Source organism: Hetaerina americana, unplaced genomic scaffold (assembly GCF_022747635.1).
Source record: "Hetaerina americana unplaced genomic scaffold, ioHetAmer1.1.p SCAF_2, whole genome shotgun sequence".
Taxonomy (NCBI): Eukaryota; Metazoa; Arthropoda; class Insecta; order Odonata; family Calopterygidae; genus Hetaerina; species Hetaerina americana.
This window is the reverse complement of record NW_027286763.1, coordinates 87241626-87260657: the sequence shown is the minus strand read 5'-3', so window position 1 is coordinate 87260657 and position 19032 is coordinate 87241626. Positions and strand designations below refer to the sequence as shown.

General features: G+C 40.2%; 1 protein-coding gene across 3 annotated transcripts in view; it reads left to right on the top strand.

The window, feature by feature from the left end:
- Positions 1-25: 25 nt before the first annotated feature.
- Klc (kinesin light chain) overlaps positions 26-19032 on the top strand; it is a 120600-nt gene continuing 101593 nt past the window's right edge. For 2 of the 3 annotated variants that reach the window (XM_071585751.1, XM_071585749.1), the window contains exons 1-2: positions 26-99; positions 425-505. The gene's annotated coding sequence lies outside the window, so the exon portion shown is untranslated. The remainder of the gene's footprint in view (positions 100-424; positions 506-19032) is intronic. The other variant, XM_071585750.1, reaches the window with a different exon arrangement.

The window sequence follows — 19032 nt, the reverse complement described above, 5'->3', positions numbered from 1 at the left end:
TACGAATTTCATAATCCAGCCGCACCGCGTCGCTGCTACTCCAGTTAGGAATTGGATGTCGGATCGAGGGTGAGGAAATATCGTTAATTTGCACAACTGGTAGGTAAACTTTGTGATAAAAATATTGAATTGTGAGAATAATCCGTTTCTACCCCATCCGTTTCAACTTCTGATTGTTAATAATATTTATTACATTGCATTGGATAGACTATATCCATTATGGTTGTTCGACTTACTTCCTTTCGCCATTTTATGAAAACCGAATCCCTTAACAGAAAGTAAAACGCTGCTGTGAATCACCTCCTGCTTCATTAGTGAGGGATCATTATCATTTTTTGTAATCAAATTTGAATCTCGTTTAAATCTATCAGGTGAGGGGTGTAAGTGGATGACGCATACAAACTGATGGCATTCTTTTCCCCAGGTACTGGGATGATCAGCTGGTGATTGATCCTACCGCCTGAGGACACAAATTGAAGGGAAAAATGGGATATCGCGAAGATCAGTAAGTACTGTTTTAGTTTAAATACTGTAATGGCAAGGCCTAATGTACGTTGGAAATTTGTTTGCATCGCTGGAGCATGCAACCGCAATGCATGCAATTCTGTTGCACATGACCTGTATGCCCTAGTCATTTGTTGTTAAAATGGAGGAATAATGTTGGTCTTTAAGTCAGCCCTTTCAATGAGTAATGAACATGAGGGAAATTAACGAAATGTCCTTGAGAATGTAATTGAATCGTGTTTTCTGTGTATCACTCTTCTGTAGACATTTGTCATACAGACGCCTAATCAGAGGGATAGTCATACTTTATTACTGTGCGCATAACTCTAGTATCTTAGATAAACATAAGTCTCAGTCGTATGTCTAGTACGCGTAATTATTTCAAGAAATATCGACGCATTGTTAAAATTTGCTTTAAAACACCTGGACTGAATGACTGCCGGCGCGTCAGCGCACGAGAATATTGTTTATAATAATGTGAACGTTGAGAGATTATGTAGAAAAATGGCAACACCGTTTTATGAGTCATAGCCACGTCAGGGCGGAGTTTTCTTTTTATGCTATCCTTTCACTTCGTTTCATAAGATCAGCAAAGTTTACTCCATGAAATAATTTGCCACCCAATTTCCTGCCTAGCGAAAACAAGGCACCTCTTAGTTTGTGGTCATTGAAACCACCGCTCTGCCTACTCCTTTCAAGTGTCGTTATCTTTTACCGGTATTAAGTTCTTGGAAAATCTTATGTTTTTTGGTATTTTTCGTGAAAGAGCAATATTGCAGGTTCGTGTTATCCTCTAATTTTTATGTTTTATTATTTGAGTTTCACAGAACTTATGGTAACATTTCTTGCGTGGTTATGGATTTGACGAAATGATCCCGCCTTATGCGGGCAATTGGAAAAGTTTCTTTTGAGAATCGAACTCGGTGCCATATTGTTATTTTAGCCCATTTATTCGGGGTCAGTGGTCTTCGCGGGAGACTCCTGTAAGTCATGTTTCATGTGTTTTGCGTAATTCTTACTGTACTTGGGTTTTAAACCGACCAAATCTTTCCCCAAAGGAAGATTAACTGTTTGATTATTCCTTCAGTTTAGTATTTTATTGCTATCAAACTAAATAATGGAAAAGTAGTGCGGAATAAAACCTGCATCACGCCTTAAATACGTGGTATTTACGAGTTTTGCTTTTGCGTTTAAATGAAACGTGGAGGTGTTAATACTTAAGGAATACTAAGTATAACTATTCATAGTAATACTGGGAACGTTTCTTGTTTTGGTAGTAGAGTCATCACCCATTTGCTTTCAGTGGAATCATATTGCTCTAAAACAGCCAAGAAGTTTGATTATGTCCTCTCGTCAACTGTTGGATTAAATGCTTTGCGAATGCCATCATTTTCTGGAAACAATTTGCAGAGTGAATTATTTTGTTTTATTTATCACCTCAACCTCTGAAATGGTTAGATATAACCTAATACATTTGGGGGTTAATATTTCTTCAAAGCGAGAATTATGCCAAAATCATGCTGAGAAAGTATATAAGTTGATGCTTTATCTAATTTTATCATAGCTTTAAATATTTCTTTAAATTTATTTCAATTGAAATGTTTATGTTAAATGCGCCTATCTTTAATTATTTATAATTGACTGTTCACTCTGGTTATAATTACAATGAGATGGCGTGTTAAGATGATGCCCTAAGTAGTAAAGCACTGATTTCTTAATCATCAAGCATTTTTTCGATTAGCGTTTGAATCAATATTTTACGTTGTTTAGGTTTTAATTAATCGCTGTATTGAAAATGAAAGTGGCCACTGACGAGTGCCGTAACACTTAAAAAAGGGCCGCTGGAGTTTTTACGAAGGGGAAAATTCTGTATTTCGTTTAACAATACGGTAGTGAGAATTTCTTCATAAAGATCAGTGATGTGACAGGCTATTCAGTGGTGTTTCTGGCGCGAGGCTGTCTATTGTCTGGTAGTTTTGCGATAAACCCCAACGTTCTGTTGAGTGTTTTTAAATGGCTGGGGAAAAAGGCAACAAGACGCTATCCCGGAGTTATTTAAAAATGTAATGGGTAATGCAGAAAATAGGGAATTAGCCAGCACATGCGATTGCGGATTTAGGTTCAACATTTCCTTCCGTTACGGCTAAGTTAAAATGTCGTGGAAGGTGTTTTCATCGGAATTAATCCCTGCCTTGTGACTATTGGTGGAAGTAAAAGGTAATCAGTGTTGAATTTTAAGTTTTTTTGACGGATTTAATTTATATTTATTATTTCATGAGGTATTCTCTTTTAGTGATGGAATCATTTGGAAGTTCTCGAAGTTCAATATCCCCCCCCCCCCCCCCCCCGGTTTAAGGAAGCTTAGTCTCCTCCAGTGAATTGATTATATATGGTCTGAAAAGTCGAGGGAATGGGAGGGAGGCTCCGTTCCATTGAATTGCTACAAGGACGCGGGTCCTGTCGCGGGGACCACGTTGCTTGCCCAGAGGCAATTCCCAGGCGGTCGGGAATGATAATGGGATACTTAATGCTATTGGGACTGGTGACGATGGTGAGCCAACACAACTCTTTTGGGGTAGGCAGAGGTCGTTTGATGCGGGGAAACCTTTACTGCTCTTGATTACAATTCGAACGACTGTCACGAGTAAAGAAACCACAGGACTTCGTGCACAAATTAATTCACGCCGTCCCAAACCACTTTTGGCCCCATTTTTCCTTCCCACCATGTGACGCTTCGTCACGTTGACCTCCCACCTCCCCTCAACCCGCAGAAGGACGTCACGTTCCGCGTATAATTTCCCAGATTCTCACAAGCGTTTTGCTTTTGAACCCGTGTTTTTTTGTCTGAGCCTTATCCTAAGTGGTGGTGTTGTATACACTTGGGAAAACAGAAGTAGACTTCTTTTCGGTTGTAGTTTGTAATTATCGGGAGAGTGCAGCTACGGATTCGTCGACCCCTCAGTTCGCCAGCACTAATGCGACTCACTATGCTACGCCACAGTTTCCTCGAATGCGTGACGTCATAAGTGTACGAACTCGAGCTCAGCTCGACTGGGGAAAGGGCAGATGGAGCGTGTAAAATGTACGGCGCCTGGGGCGAGGCAACCCGCATCGCGCGCCTGGTTATCCTAGTGCAGGGTTCTCAAATCCACAGGGGTACAAGTGACGTTAGATGTAACGAATTTGTGGGTTGGTGCTAACGATGCCGTCAAAATCTTAGAGGCGTGAGGAGTTGAAACCCTGATGCAGGAGGGGAGGTAGGTCCAGGGTCCATTCCAGGGTTAGATCCAGCGTGATGGGAAAAATATTTCGAGCTATGAGAGTCATAGTTAGGAGACCGTGAAAATACTTTTTGAATCCAACCCTATTTTTCATGTAGGCACGAAGCGACTGTTTTAAGAAAAGCGCTATTATTGCAATTCCAAATGTAATTGTGTTATTCGTAATTGCGATTATATAATTTGTAATTGTGATTGTATAATTTGTAATTGCGATTGTATAATTTGTAATTGTCGGTATTTTACTCATGTATAATTGTTGAAAAAGCACGGTGTGAAGGGCTAAGTGCTGTTTTCGGATAAATGCGAAATAAATAAAACAAATGGTTTATGATATTGCATGGTATTAACAAAGTATTAACGTGAGGAGTAGCAATTTGAACGTTTGTATTTTGTCACACAGTGTAAACTTAAAAATCAAAATGGATTCCGAAGGCGATTGTAATCGGCTCGAACGGCAACAAAACTCGACTTACGCGACTCAAAATCTACTGTCCTGGTTAGAATAAACACAATAACCTTCATAATCGGACGTAAAGATAGCGATTTATGGAAGTATATGTTTTTGGGTTAAGGGGTCGCGTACGCAATTGTCACAACAAGAATTAACCATCTGGGAGCATGCCGATACTTCCTCCGCGAACCGTAGTGTCAAATTCTTCATTTTTACTTGATTACTTTTTACGGCTGTGTAATCCAACTCTTCGTATTAATCTCAAATGCATACATCGTGCATTTCCTTAAGTTGCCCCCTCTCTTTCTCCATGCTTCAGTGGCATCTTTATTCGTAATGTCTACTATATTCGCTCTTCAGTATATTAGTAACCTGTTTAGTTTGTGATGGTGCAGTGGTTTATGTACTCGCTTCCCACCCAGAGGGTCCGGGTTAAATTCCTGGAGAGGACATATTTTTCAGTGGTATCCCCATCCCTACTTGAGGTGCTTTGTGGAGAGCACTTAGAGTGAGAACGCCGTCCGTCGGATGGGACGTTGAACTGTGGACCCCCTGGTGTCTTTCGATAAGAGTAGGATAATGAATGGGTTTCTCCCCGCCATTCCTCCTTTTCCATCCATCGCTAATGGCGCAAATAGCCTTCGTTGTCGGTCGTCTCCCCTAAAACTACTACCTGTCATTATTATTAAGCATTAACCCTACCCCAACCCGGTAGTTTACTTAAATGATATTATAATCGTCATGTTATTATTTCATGAATTTGTTATTATTTTGTTATTTGTATTATAGTGTTCCCTGATATTCATGTAAAACTAAAATTTGTTTTAGTTAGAGTTCTTTAGAGTAGATTTCTAACTAATATTTTATTGTTAATACATTCCTTGTACTACTAATAATCTTGAATTCTGTTAAATGCTAAAAAAAAAGTTTTTGATTCCTTAACTTTTTGCCCATAGTTTTATTTGTTAATTTTTTTGGCAATGTTAGTTAGTTATTATTACTAGCTCGATGATCTCGTTTTTGGGAGACAATTTCAGTTCCGTTTTTAGAGATGTGTTTACTTCCCAGTCCACCGTTAATTATTTTGGCAATTTGCTTAATGATGTCGATTTTCGGGGAACAAGAAAATTACTTTAATCCTTTTCGTGAGCATTTTTCCTTTTCAGGCGTTGAGTTGATGCGTATAATTTGTCAGTGCATGCTATTAACCTAAATGGAATGAAGCCGAAAATTTTAGGCATAGTGTATACACAAGGTCTTAAGGAACTGAGACCAAATGCGCACTTCCCGCGAAGTTATCACGAGGTGACTTTCCCCTCGAATTGTCCCCTCGTACCATTTAGCACCTGATCGCTTCGAACTGCCTGCCTGTTGCGAACAATGAGGTGTAACTACTCGTATGATCTTGTTACCAAAAACCTTCTTCATATCTGGACTAGTTAATAGCGAATCACACTTAAAATGAACGGGACTACGTTTCATTTACTCATCTTATGGCGTGCAGTAAATTTCAATGAAAACTCATATGGAATGCAAAATTATGTTGCTCAGAAGCGTGATAATTTAAGAAATGGAGTGGCCATAGTTTGTGATACTTCAATGAGCTAATATGGATAAAGGACGGAAAGAATAAGCTCAATAAGGGAAGAGTCAAGGGAACGTTAGTCGAAATGACGAATGAGTATTAGAGTGGAGAAAGAGTTGGGTTGGGAAATTTGTTAATGATGGGAAATTTGAACGGAAAAAAACTCATTCATTGCGTAATGCACGTAAAGAAATGACGTAATCTTGGATATTAAAGGCTTGTGTAGAAGGAAGAAGCAGGGAGAAAGAGAATAGACGTTTTGTACATCGTGAAGAAGGGTAGGGACTAAGAAGATATGACGCAAATTCGCTTGAAATAGTGCAGGTAATAAAATTTTTCGTATTTGTATTGTGCCTAAAAGAGTTTCAGAAGCCCTCAGGTGTGTGAGTTGGTTTTTCAGGGATCATCGAAAACCTACGTACACGATAGTCAATAGGTAATTAGACTCTCAGAACGGACACCCCTAAGCATGACCTCAACATATTTCCCGGCTCAGTTGGCGGCGGGATAACGTTCTCGCTTGCGGACCCAGATGTTGCGGGTTCGATTCCCGCTAAGGTGGGTTTTCCTCCACTTAGGTATGACATTGGTGCTTGTAATTGTTTTCAGTGTAATGTTTAGGGGTTAGGTGGAAGAAGGGACAATTGATTCTCGATCTCGCCTCAATAAAGGCGTTCAATAAATATAAAGGACAAGTAATAATCTCCCCCAAAGGAGCTCCTTAGATATAATTCTTCCTTGAGTGAGGGGTAAAAGAACGTTGCTTGGGTCTTCCAAACCCCGGATTCTGAGACACCCGCGACATACGGCAATGAGCCTCCATCTGGTGCCGAGGGGTTCTCATTAACGGTTGTGTTTGGAGGACGTTATCAGACTCCTTCCATCTCCCTCAGGAGGCGGTGCGAGCGAACCACGGGCGAAGTGGTTTACCTCCGTGACGGCGCGTATCCGGTGGTTGTCGTGTCTCGTGCCCTCTGCGTTTCCGTCCGCCCCGTACACTACTCCGGCCTCTCCCCTTCGGGTGTCTCCTCCAGGAGGCGACTCACGCTGCTCCGAAAGAGTTTCCATTTCGTCGAGCTCACCTTGACGCCTCGTTCTCTTCCAGTGAGCAAACATGGTCGCTAATTCCACCGTGGCTCTGAGCGTCCAAGGAAATTCATACGGCTGTGAACGAAGAGCGTTCCTCGTATCCGAAACTTTTGTGTCACAGAGTATTATTCCATTTCCCGATTACTGAGGTCATTTCGCCTCGAAAATGAGAGTGAAGAGTGTGTGGCTCAATACTAACTTGGTGCGTTAGATTATCCGTTACGATGTCGGTTTATAATGCTTTGGAGAGGTGTGGATGAGGTGTCTACAGAAAATTTGCCGCCCCTGTGATGCAGGAAACTTCAGCGGAAATACGACCCTAGGGCTCTTTTGACTCTATCAAATTATTTGACTGGAATCACTGATGACTAGGATGGGTAAAAATAATGGGTGACCACTGGAACCAGTTTATTAGCAAATAAATTGGAACATAATGTTGTTAACTGAAATTATCACCAGCATTTTTCAACAAATGAGCGGCACTGCTCGTAACCTGGAAACATTAGTCCTTTCACTTATATTTTTAAAGCTGATTTATGTTTTCTTTAGCTTTCTGTTCATAATTAATAGTGGTAGTAACGTGGATATTTCGACGATTATTAAAGAAAGGTGAACTTTTACAGAATCTAGGAACCGACCTTTTATAGATGTATAATTTTTTTAGACACTGACTGCTCCCTATCGATAAGAATGCTTGGCTTTGTTCCGGAGTGTTCCGGTTCAAGTCCGGGCAATGAACCGGAGGATTCGAGTAAACTCAATCTGCGTGGTATTGTGGGTAGTAAAACTTTATTAAGGGATCAAGAGCTGGTAGAGGGAAAAGAGCTTCCCTCCCCTTAATCCTTTGAATTTAAAACGCAGTGAGCTCAATGAGTAGTGAACTCTGCCTTCACCTTTCAACCCGAAATTCGGGTTGACTTCTTCAGTATCCTAATTCTATGGTTTTCGGCCCAACACCATGGAACTTCATGATGAAAAGTGAACAATAATACATTTTTAAGTACCGCTGATTTCTATTTTTAAAACGATCGGTTTCGTCGAATAGTTGACATCATCAGGTACCTTAATGTAACATCAAGGTACCTAATGATGTCGACTATTCGACGAAACCGATCGTTTTAAAAATAAAAATAGGTGGAACTTGCAAAGTTATTATCATTCACTTTTCTTTGGTATCGCTTTGGTTTGGATCCAAGTTTTGTTTGTATTATTTATGATAAATAAAATATTTATTAGGATTAGGCCAGGATGAGCATTTCCTCTATGACGCAAACATCAGAAACTAGTTTCACACTAACATCGCCTATGGTTCTATTGATTATCAATCGCGTCGGATCGTGTACAGTTGTCATCTGTTAATGTAGACTGTACTTTTTCATTGCGTTCTCAATGTTAGCTCAAGTACACATCATATCTCTCTCTCTCTCTCTGCCACCACAGCTATGTCGTTTGAAAATGCAGCATGCTGTTTTTCCGCTGATGCTTAAATTTTTCTCATAATTTTTTTTCCTTTCCCAGTATTGATTTGGTAAGTCCTAACCTTGCCCCTCTCTCTGTTCTCTCTTCTTCATGTTGAGACGATCTAGATTCAGTGAACGTACATTTTGTCCTTGCCCAGGTTTAAAGTGATTCTTCTATCATAATAAGAGGATTCTTCTGCCCTCCAGAATAGCAAATATACTGTTTTCTATTCTACATTGCCGAGTGGATCACTGCTCTGGTCGAATTTACATAAATACAGTCAGAGGTATTCATTCGCTTGCATTTTTCATAAATATGAAGTGGCTTTCATCTAGTAACTCATCTGTGTTTACCTTCTACTGTGTCATTTTCAAATATCATTGCCCTATACGTCGGTAGGATTTTTCATATGTTTCACATGTCATCTTGGACTGACACTGTCACTGACACTTTGACACTGTCGTCTTGGAATTGGGAATTCGTACCGAACGCGAACATTCCGCCTCGTGGTCCTGTTGGAATTTCATGTATGTATAGTATACTCTAGGAAGAGTTGTCACTCATTCCGAGGACTTGTTCACACGCAGATTTTTATTGTAGATACGGAATTATGAACTAGGTATACTTTTTTAATTGAGTTCTCTTGCGTGGTAAGATTTTTCGTAAATATCTTTTCATCATTTCACTTTATGGGTCGCGGTAGTCCAGTGAGTAGACTGTTGGACTGCTGACCGGAGGGTCCCGGGTTCCATTCCCGGGTAAGGCACTCTAGGCACCTGCAGCTCCACCCAAGCTAAAGTGATTTTTCGGGTACCAGGTCTTCCTGGGAAACCATAACCGGCACAGGGAAAGGAACTGGCCCCCCTACCCTGATGTGTGAATTACACACGCCGTATAGGGCTTAGTACTGGGTGATCACTACCATCACCTACTAAACCGACCTTCGGGTTGATTACTGTGTTTCATTTCACTTTATCCTTTTATTCAATTAGATTTTATACCTTCGTCTCGAATCGCCTCGTTGTAATGCGCCATGTTCCTTGAGGTGGTTTATTAAGTATCGTTTAAGCTACTTCGACTTTTTACATTTCTCCTCGTGTAGTATTTACCTCTATTTCCCTATTTTTCTTGCATTCTGGCCAGGCGTATTTCTTAGCCTTTTACAGCAGAATCCTTAGTTAATTAGACATTTCTTTCTTCAGTTGGAGCCCTTCCTCTTTGCAGCTTTTCTTCTATCAGTTGGCATTTAATGTATTTCCATGTTTCTTGGTTTCTTCCATTCTCAGTCCTTATTGACGTGTTTATTCGCGTTATCTTCCTGCTCAGGCACTCCTCAAAATCTGTTGAGTTTTATTCAATTTTTTGGTTGCGATCTTTTCTTTGTTATTTACTTCAGTTTCTCACTTTTGAGGTGGTATTTCATCTGCACAGCACCTAAGACTACATATTGATCTTCAGGTTATGGTCACTGTTACATGTACATCTATCTCGGTAGTTTTGCAGGCTTTGGTTTCGCTTCTAAATTTTTGCTTCGTTAGATTGTTGTGAAGGTGCAATCTTCACGCGCTCTTTGCCTTTTCCACATGCTCATTCAGCGGCGGTTTTCACATGCTCTATGTAACTTATAATTTTAATTGTATGGAAAAATTGGTTAGCTTTTTTCCTCATTCCTTTCGTTTTCCCAATCCTTATTTTTCAGTAATGTTTCTTCTTGGCCGTCTCCGACGTTGGTGTTCAAATTTTTAAGATAAATATTTTTGTATTCCACCCAAGTTTTTCGTCGTTACTCCCATGACCTTAATGCACCTCGCATACTTCTTGCTCGTAGTACATCGTTGGCATACTCACTCGTATCATCGTGGTTTTCGCGAGCATAGTCGCTGTCCTAACTGTCGCGATCGGTTATTTTGTACAGAAGAAAGCCCCTGATTATGTTCTAGCACTCTACCAGAGCATAATTCTGGCTTCAGTATTTCCGTTTCTTACATCTTTCAAGATCTTACATCTCTCACTGCTAAAGTCCCATTTTTTATTGCCCTTTTTTTCAAATTGGCTACACCCACTCTCTGCATTTGTTCTTTTAGGTTCTCCTTTCTTCCACTTATTCGAAACAATATAGTGGTGGCAGATTCAAATGTGAAACTTGTTTACCTCCGTAGTAGTTTCTTTGTGGAGTTTTAGTGACGTCTTTGAATATTCTCAGGGGATGAAGTTGATTAGCTTCTAAACCTCGGGATCATAATTTGGTGGTGATTGTTGGAACTGTTTGAGAGCAGGAGTTGTTCCTATATTGACCGCTACTTCCCTCCTTTACTCATATGACGCAGAGGTTTTGCCATTTACATTAGGCTCCAGTCGGCAGTTCTCGTAAACGTTTAAGGATTTTGCCTAATTTTGTAGGACTATTTTACCCATGGATAGTGCCTAATTTCTTCCCATTGCCGCCGTTTCTCGCCCGTTACTGCTATCGCATGTAGGTCACTCGCTTATATCGCAGCTAACTTCAATATGTAGAAGTCGAACCGACACTCTCAATCCTGTGGAAGCATTCGTTAATTTACGGAATGATCCACGTTGTAACAGGAAAAATGGTTGAGTGTGTTTTGGGAATATTTTAAATAACCCATTCCGCATACAATTTTAAAGTGAAGTGGAATACATTATAGCTAGGAGAACTTTAATCTGCTGCAATGCAAACTCGACGAAAGGTACAGGTATCTGTATATCTAACTACTAAAAGATCGCATGGTAGATTATGCCCCCGCGTAGTAGCATAGCACACCATGCTAATGGAAAATACCACTGCATTAATAATTTCTTAAAAATCTGAGCATAAATGCAAGCAATGAAAATAATTCGGGATCCGAGGACGCATCCAGGCATACTGACTTATTCAGTGATCACCCAACTTCATATCAACCTTGATAATGATTGTAAATGTTGATTGCAGCATGGAGCGGGGATGCATTTACAAACGGGTGCATTTTGTTTTTTTTTTCTTCCAGTCAGGATCCTGTTTTCATGTCTCCGTGTCGGCGGAGTAGTTTCAAGTTGTTATCTAGTTGCAGGAAAAAAGTTTTATCAAAAATATTCCTGCCGATTTCTTGAATTGTATTTGCTGTTGTAATTCCATTTTTTTTTGGGAATTCTAGGTGCATTCAGATGTTTTCTTTTAAATCACCAGCTGGTTACGTAGTACTAAAAGGACGACTGCGGATTAGACCGAACATGAAATATAAAATTAACGGCACAGGGCAGTAGGAGTGAGTTACATGTGAAATGTGTCTTGGGCTAAAATGAAAATTATCTCTCTATGATATTATTTGAAGCTTATAGCCACCGACATCTGCGTATTATATTTTACATGTTTACATAGTACCCTGCAAGCTTCCACTAGTGTGTAGCAGGGGGTGATTACACACCAGACTACTTTTGACCCAAAACACTTTTCCCTCCTAGCGTGGTTGGACAATGTTATTTTGATCCATTATCGTCCGTGTGAAAAATAATATATTATTATTATCTGTTCTAAATGGAATTTCTCTAAATTTTTTCACGTGGTATCTTCTACCATAGTACGATGGGGTTAGTAATACATTTTCAACTTCATTTCTGAAGAGACATCCCTCTAATGTATGCAAGATATTAAATCTGGAACCTTTCGCTCCGTGAGTGATTCCAAATCTAGCTCCTCGAATAATTTTGATACGCTACTCAAGTTTGTCATAAAAAGTTTTACAAATATATAGTAGCTCATATGCATGTACGCTGCACACGATCCGCAGTGTGTTTTATAATGCCTGACACATCATCCACGTCGAGGCAGTAGTCAGAAATTTAATTGCACATATTATCATTAATATTTTTACCACGCTTATGATTATCTTGACATTGCTTTTTCGCTTAGATTAAGTGCTGCTGACTGCTCTTTTGTCTTGCACTCTACGAGCTGGTCGAGTTCTTTCATGAACAGTTTTGACCCGGACTATGTCCTGAGGAAGTAACACACCTGAGTTCTTTCCGCTTCGTTTGCCAGACGCAACTCTTGAGGATTGAATTTTATGGATATCCTCGCGTGGTCGAAGTGTTTGGTCAAGCCCTCCCCTTCTTCCCAAGGAAGTGTTACCTTTTCTCCTCCCTCCCCCCTCTCCCTCTCCCCGCCTTTGTTTCTACCCCACCCGTCCCATTCCCCCCCACTCCTCCGTGGTCATCGCCACCCCATGACAATCGCTCGATCTGAGTCCCTCATCCGTGAAAAACCACCCTTCCCGCCCGCCGCCGCCGTCACTCCACGTACAGTCGCCCGCCATTGCTTGACCTTCTTACCAACGCGGGCATGTTGTGGAAAGCCCTCGTAAACCTCTCCCTCCGCCTAATAGAGTGCGTCTTTTAGCGATCCGAGGTCTAATGAGGCTTTAATTAATGGATCATCCGATTTCGTGGCCAGCCGTGAATTGGCGGGTCTCTCTCTCTTTTTCCCTCTCCTTCTCTCTCCTTTCCCTGGGGCCGCGGACGGATCTGGGCTCACGAGTCCCGCGTCCGTTTCCGAGGGTCACCGTTCGCCGCAGTGCACCGCTCGAGTGGTGGCGATGGTTCGACCCGCTCTCGGGGGAAATTATGGGTGACCTGGGGAAAGTCAGTTCTGGTGCGGAACTCCACTTGTGTGTGTTTTACTTCTTTTTAATGGTGCGCCATATGAGGTGGATTGCAGGCACCTTTGTGTGCGAAATAGTCTACGTAAATCCAGCCGTAATTGGCTCACCGGCTGTTGCATTGCGTGAGGCCTTTTAATGAGGGGAGCCGCGTTAATAATTTCTAATGAGAAACTTGCATTTTCGTCTTTTCCGTTGGTTTGCGTTACTCTCGCTGACGAATATTGATCTATGGTCGGAGATGGAAACTCCGTGGCCGTGCGTTGTCCCCAGCTCATGTTCACTGGTACCGAGAAGGCCGAGCTTTCTCGAGCTATTGAGTGTTTTTATTGTTAATATTTGAACTTCAAGTTATCTCGTGTTACTAACTCTTCCAGCTGGTGCAATTTTATGACAACTTAAAGTTTTATTATGAGTTATTACGTAATGGATGACGTTGTAAGTAGTGTGTTGCTTTCTGGTAGTTTTGATTTCATTGCGCTTGCATTTTGAATGAGTTTTATTTGTCATTTTGGCTGTAGTATCTTATCCAGGTGGAAAAAGCTAGTTGCGTTGATGCCTTAGGATACTGTTCAAGGTTTGGAACTATTCATCGTCCTCAGCACCTAACAAACAAGGAGCCTTTTTTAAAAATATATATCCAGACCCACACTTTACCACACAAGTCGCCATGAGGGCATTGTGGCAGATGGTAGGCCATTTGGGCCATCTGTCATAATTGACGTTTGGTTTCATTTTCGGGTTGTACAAATTGTCTTGCGTGATGATATTTACCGTTGTATTCACGAATTGTTGAGGGAAGAGGATTCCTCAAACCACTCTTTCGGCCTTGAATTTCCCTTCCTGTTGTCTCATTTACCAAGGTTTACGATGGGCTATCCATGTAGGTGATATAATTGACATTCAGTACGAGTTTGTTGTCAGCTAATAATTCAAGAACCACAGGCGAGTATGGATCAATTGGCAATATTACTTTAACCTACAAACCAGATGTTTAGTTTTTGGTGGATGTAAAATTAATTAGCTGTAGTCCTGTTTTTTCGTTAAAATTTGATGCTGCTTTTCTTGGAACGTCAAATTTCTATATTTTTTCCCAGAGGTGTAATTTCTACATTTTGAGGAAGAAAACATAGTTTTTCTTTGACTTTAATAATTTACGTTGACTGCTCCTTGTGATCGTGAAATCGTTAGATTTCGTCCTTAGATTACGTTATTCCCTATGACTGTCCAGCTTCAGTCTTCCTCACTAACCATTAGACTTTTTTCCTTCACCCATGTCACATTGTCACACAATCTTTTGCATTGTAGTGAATAGATTAAAACGTCAGTATTTTTATATGTCTGGCAGAATAAAGTTGTCACTATTCTGTGTTACGATGCAATGAAGTAGCCTGCTGGTAGAGAGAGGAATGATGGAGAGATACAAATGGTCAATCTTCATCGCACAGAGACTCACTCTCTCAACTCTGCGAAGTAATTTGTTGTGACCCGCGCTTAGTGGCGAACTGTTAGATAAGATAAGAGTGATATGGACTGTTAGTATTCCTTTAGTGTGGCTCATATTAATTATGGGGCACATGTAAGAAATGTTCTGTTGGAAAAACAAGTTATTCCCTAGGTAAATCTCCGTTTATGTTTTTTTCTCATAAGTAAAACTGCTTTGCCTTGTGTAAGGGCTTTTGGTGCATGATCTCCGGTCGTTTAATCAGTTGGTTAAACATATTCGTGTGGCATTTTAATCCACCAATAACCTGTTTCATTGATAAAACCGCCGTTAATGCATGGTTCAGTGCTTTGCTGCTTTTGATTATAGCAAGTATCCTTGGGTGGGTGAATAATTAATCTTAGTAATAATCACTTATGCTCGTAGCACTTGTAAAATGTCTGGGATTTGATTTATTCGTGAGTTGCTTCGGATCGAAGGTATAAAAAATCCTCCCGAAAGGGTTCTCCATCCATGTGGTTTCATGTCCAGACGAACACAAAAAGTAGACATATTCTTCTTCCATTGGTACATGTACCGGAAGGAATTTATCCCGTGCGCCGGCGGATGGGGTTGCAGTGCTGCAGGGGAGAGTTGGTTAAAGGATTTCCCGTATGTCGCGTTCGGTTGTAATTGGAATCTGGGGTGACTCTTGGTGGTAGGGGAAAGATGGGAGGGTATTTGATGAGGGCCAAGGGAGGGATGAGCGATGAAATCGAACGCTCGGGGAGAAAAAAAATACATATATGCACACACGATTCGTTTTTTCCTGTGTCGATATTTGTGATGGGGGAGATGCGTATGGTTGGCAGCTTTTCGCCTAGAGTGACGCAGAAACTTTGGGCGGAAACGGGGCCGATCGATGGATGTGTAGTGGAGGGGGGGTAGGAATTGTGAAGGGGGAAGGGTGTGTCGGGGGAGGGCGGCGGTGGTTCACTCTATCCCTCCACGAATCTCTCAAAAACCGTGCACCCGGCGATGTTTCATTTGTGGCCGCTGAGAGCTCCGCGTTTTCTTCCATCCCAATTACACATACGCCTTCGTCGCGGTTTTCTCTCTCTCCAATCCTCAACCTCTTTTTCCCCAATACTATCGTATTTCCCTCGAACAAGACCGTCGGTGCTGCTCAACCAAATCTTATCTTTCGAAGCACGAGAAGAATGAATGATTTTGCGCTCAATGGAGAAAATCGACGGTCCGTTGAAAAATAATTCATGGTACTCGTTTTTCTTAGTTGTATAATGGTAAAAGGCACAGCAGTTCTTTTTATTTGGCTAATAATTTATTATTAGTGCGAGAATAGTAATATTAAAAAGAAGTGCCTGTAAAATAACAGTATTTTCCTCGGTTCTTTCCGGTACACTTGGTTTCTTAGTGATTGCAGTGGCAACAGGTTCTCTTTTGCCGACCCCACAGTTTCTCCGTTAGCAGAATCATAGTATAGGGGTATACGTAAGTAGTTGACGTAGAAACCATACATAACCAGTGGACACATGTATGGTAGAATTCCTATTTATCTCATGCTTGGGAGTCTTCGTTTCGGTTTGTCGAATTGGTATCGAGTAAATTATAAGTAAAAATTGCAGAACAAAACAACTTGGGTGTAAGACCCTACGCTTAGCGGAAGGTTATACTAAAGGTAACAATATTTAATCCAAACGCGACTTGCGAACCTCCGTCATAATAACAACATAAACTTCTCAGATTTAAATCTAGGAAATCATGTATTAATTTTTAAGAATAAACTCACTAAAATTGCTTATTTTGACTGGAGTTGAAATGTTGGGGGAATGTACTAGAGGGTTCTAGAACGTTAGGCTAGCAAGGTAGGGAGGGAAAGGTAGGCCTTGTAGGCGTTGGACAGAGTGAAGGGAAAGTATTAGGATTCTAAGAAAGGTTTATTGTTGTGTGGGGTGTCAGGTTGTTAGGCGAGGCTTAGAGATGTAGAGATATCCCGTCTGTGACTATCCAAAACCTTCCTTAATCGCCAGACTAATAATAATTACTTTGGTTAATAAAGATAATTATATCCCTCAGTGCATCAAAGTTGCAATTCCCTTTTGTAAAAATTGATTTTCAAATGATAACTGAATCGTAAAAGGCATTGCTGTTGTCCATTGGTACGTGCGATATTTGTGCTTTAATCCCACATTTGTATCTAGATTTTCATGAAAAGGTAAATTAGGAATTCATCATCATATAAATCAGATTTCATTAGAACTCGAAGTTAATGCTCCCCTTAAAATTGTTATGATAGTGTTTAAACTGATTCGTGTTATGTTTTAAAGTTTCGTGTCGATAACAACGTATTTAAAATGACTTCTGCGGAAAGAAAATGCTCAAATTAAAATTATTTTTGTTCTTAAACATAACAGTAATATTCATGAATGTTGGTGATCCACGACGGCCATTGTATACTATTTAAATATATGGGAGGATGTTTTGAGGAAACCGTGTCTTTACCACACGTTTGCCACGAGAAAAAAATGCTAGTGAACCATAATTATGTATAAGAAATGGAAATGCGTAATGTATGTAACGGATAAATATTTCAAAACAAGAGGTGTTAATCCATTCTGCGAGACTGCACGCCGTAATTCTTGTTTCTTAGTGTTTGGTAATGGTTGTTAATATTCCGAGAGGAATGAAACTCATTTTACGTACAGCCTCTACGGAGCCATAAGCCCGGCGTTAAATCCTGACATAATTGAGATGACTGAAATTCGAATAATAAAAAGTCAATAAAAGATTATCAATTCCAATGCGTATTTTTGTGGTTGAGCATAGTTAACTCGCCTGTGTTCTCACTTCTGTGGGCACACGCACCCAAACTTATATTTTCGTACAGAATTATTTTAGGTGATTTGAAAAAATTGGTGTGTCATCGAAGAAGTTCTGAAATCATAATTTTATGCCGGAATCCTATCGATTACCTTTAAATCATTGCTATCAGGACATGTTGATTTTGTGATTTGTCTTGATTTTCATGGAATACCTCGACTTACTTAAGTTATCGTTTTCGTAGCTCCTGATTGACTGTCAGAACTATATTCTAATCAGTTATATGGATTGATATTACTAAAATTGCATGAAAAATTGTGTTGTTTTTTATGTTTACTGTATCGTGTGGAAATCTTAACATCGTTATGGCAGTCTTTAGCGGTTTCCAAAATTTACGAGTTGATAATTATCCTGTTTTATGGAATCATAATAATGTGTTATCAGTTATTCGCTCGGGCAGTGTGTATTTTTTTTGGAGAGTTAAAGGTTTCCAATTTAAGAGAAACATTTTAAACTTCAGTTTAAAATTCCAAGCACTTGTCAAAGATGTCCATTTTAAAGTGTAGCGTCCCTCGGAACGCGTTGAATGCAAACGGAATTAGAAATCCTTGGGGCCTTGGTGAAAGAGTCATGGGAAGTTCCATGTATAGTCCGTGAGGACTTCACTCACGTCATACGATGGTTATTTTCTACCTAGGTTCCCCGACACTTCCTGTCATTCAAAATGTTGGAGAAAGTCATTGTCACTATTACGATTGATTTTTTGTTTACTATATAGGGATTTCTGCTTGTAATTATTAACAGTTATTACTTTTTCATAATGAAACGTTGGGTCCTTTCAGGGTTGATATCTCGTTTTCGATGGATAGCTACATTCTGGTTTCATTTCGGATGTTTATTATTTTTTACTCTTCATTATGAATCTGCTACTGTAGGCAACCTTCTGTCTGATAATGACATATTTCCTTGTTGACCACAGTAAGCACAATGGTTTATTAAGTGCAGCCAATTTTACTCAAAGAGATGATTCTGACATTGTCTTTACAATTTATTTAATATCATGGATAGTGATATTTCAGGGATATTTCCTTCTTCATTATTGAACGTTAATTGCCGGCATCATAAATTCAGGGGCATGTAAAATGATAGTTTGTGGAATTGCAGACTGTGAATCATTCCAGTCATTTCCGTGGTGATATCGAACTTAGAATTACTCGCCTTGTTCTCGAATTATCTACTTCATTGCGACGTATCTGGGATCTAGACCTTTTTATACCCGTGAGTCATGCTTAACGTTTTCTTGAAATGAAATTCCTGGGTACAGTTTTTGCTTCACATTTTGAATGCGATTATTATTATTATTATTCCGAGACGTAATTTACCGTGTAATTCACCCATCCGTTGTCTAAAAGAATAATCCACCCTCAGGTCCATGTCATACAACGGCAACTTGGTCTAGTGAATAAAATCGTCGACTTCCTTCTGCTTCTCCGGATATTCAATCCAGCCGGATTACGACTCACTTTGTGGAATGATTTTTTTTTGCTCGAAAGGAAATCGAAGGGAAATTATATTCAGTGCACTCATGTACTTAGTTGGCTGCGTGCACTCATGGCCAGTTGCGGTTATGGGCTCCCTGCTGTATGTATCTACATCTACATAATACCCCGCAAGCCGCCGCAAGGGCGTGTGGCGGGGGGATATGTATTAGTCGAGTCTGCCATGACGACGGGATAATAATAAGG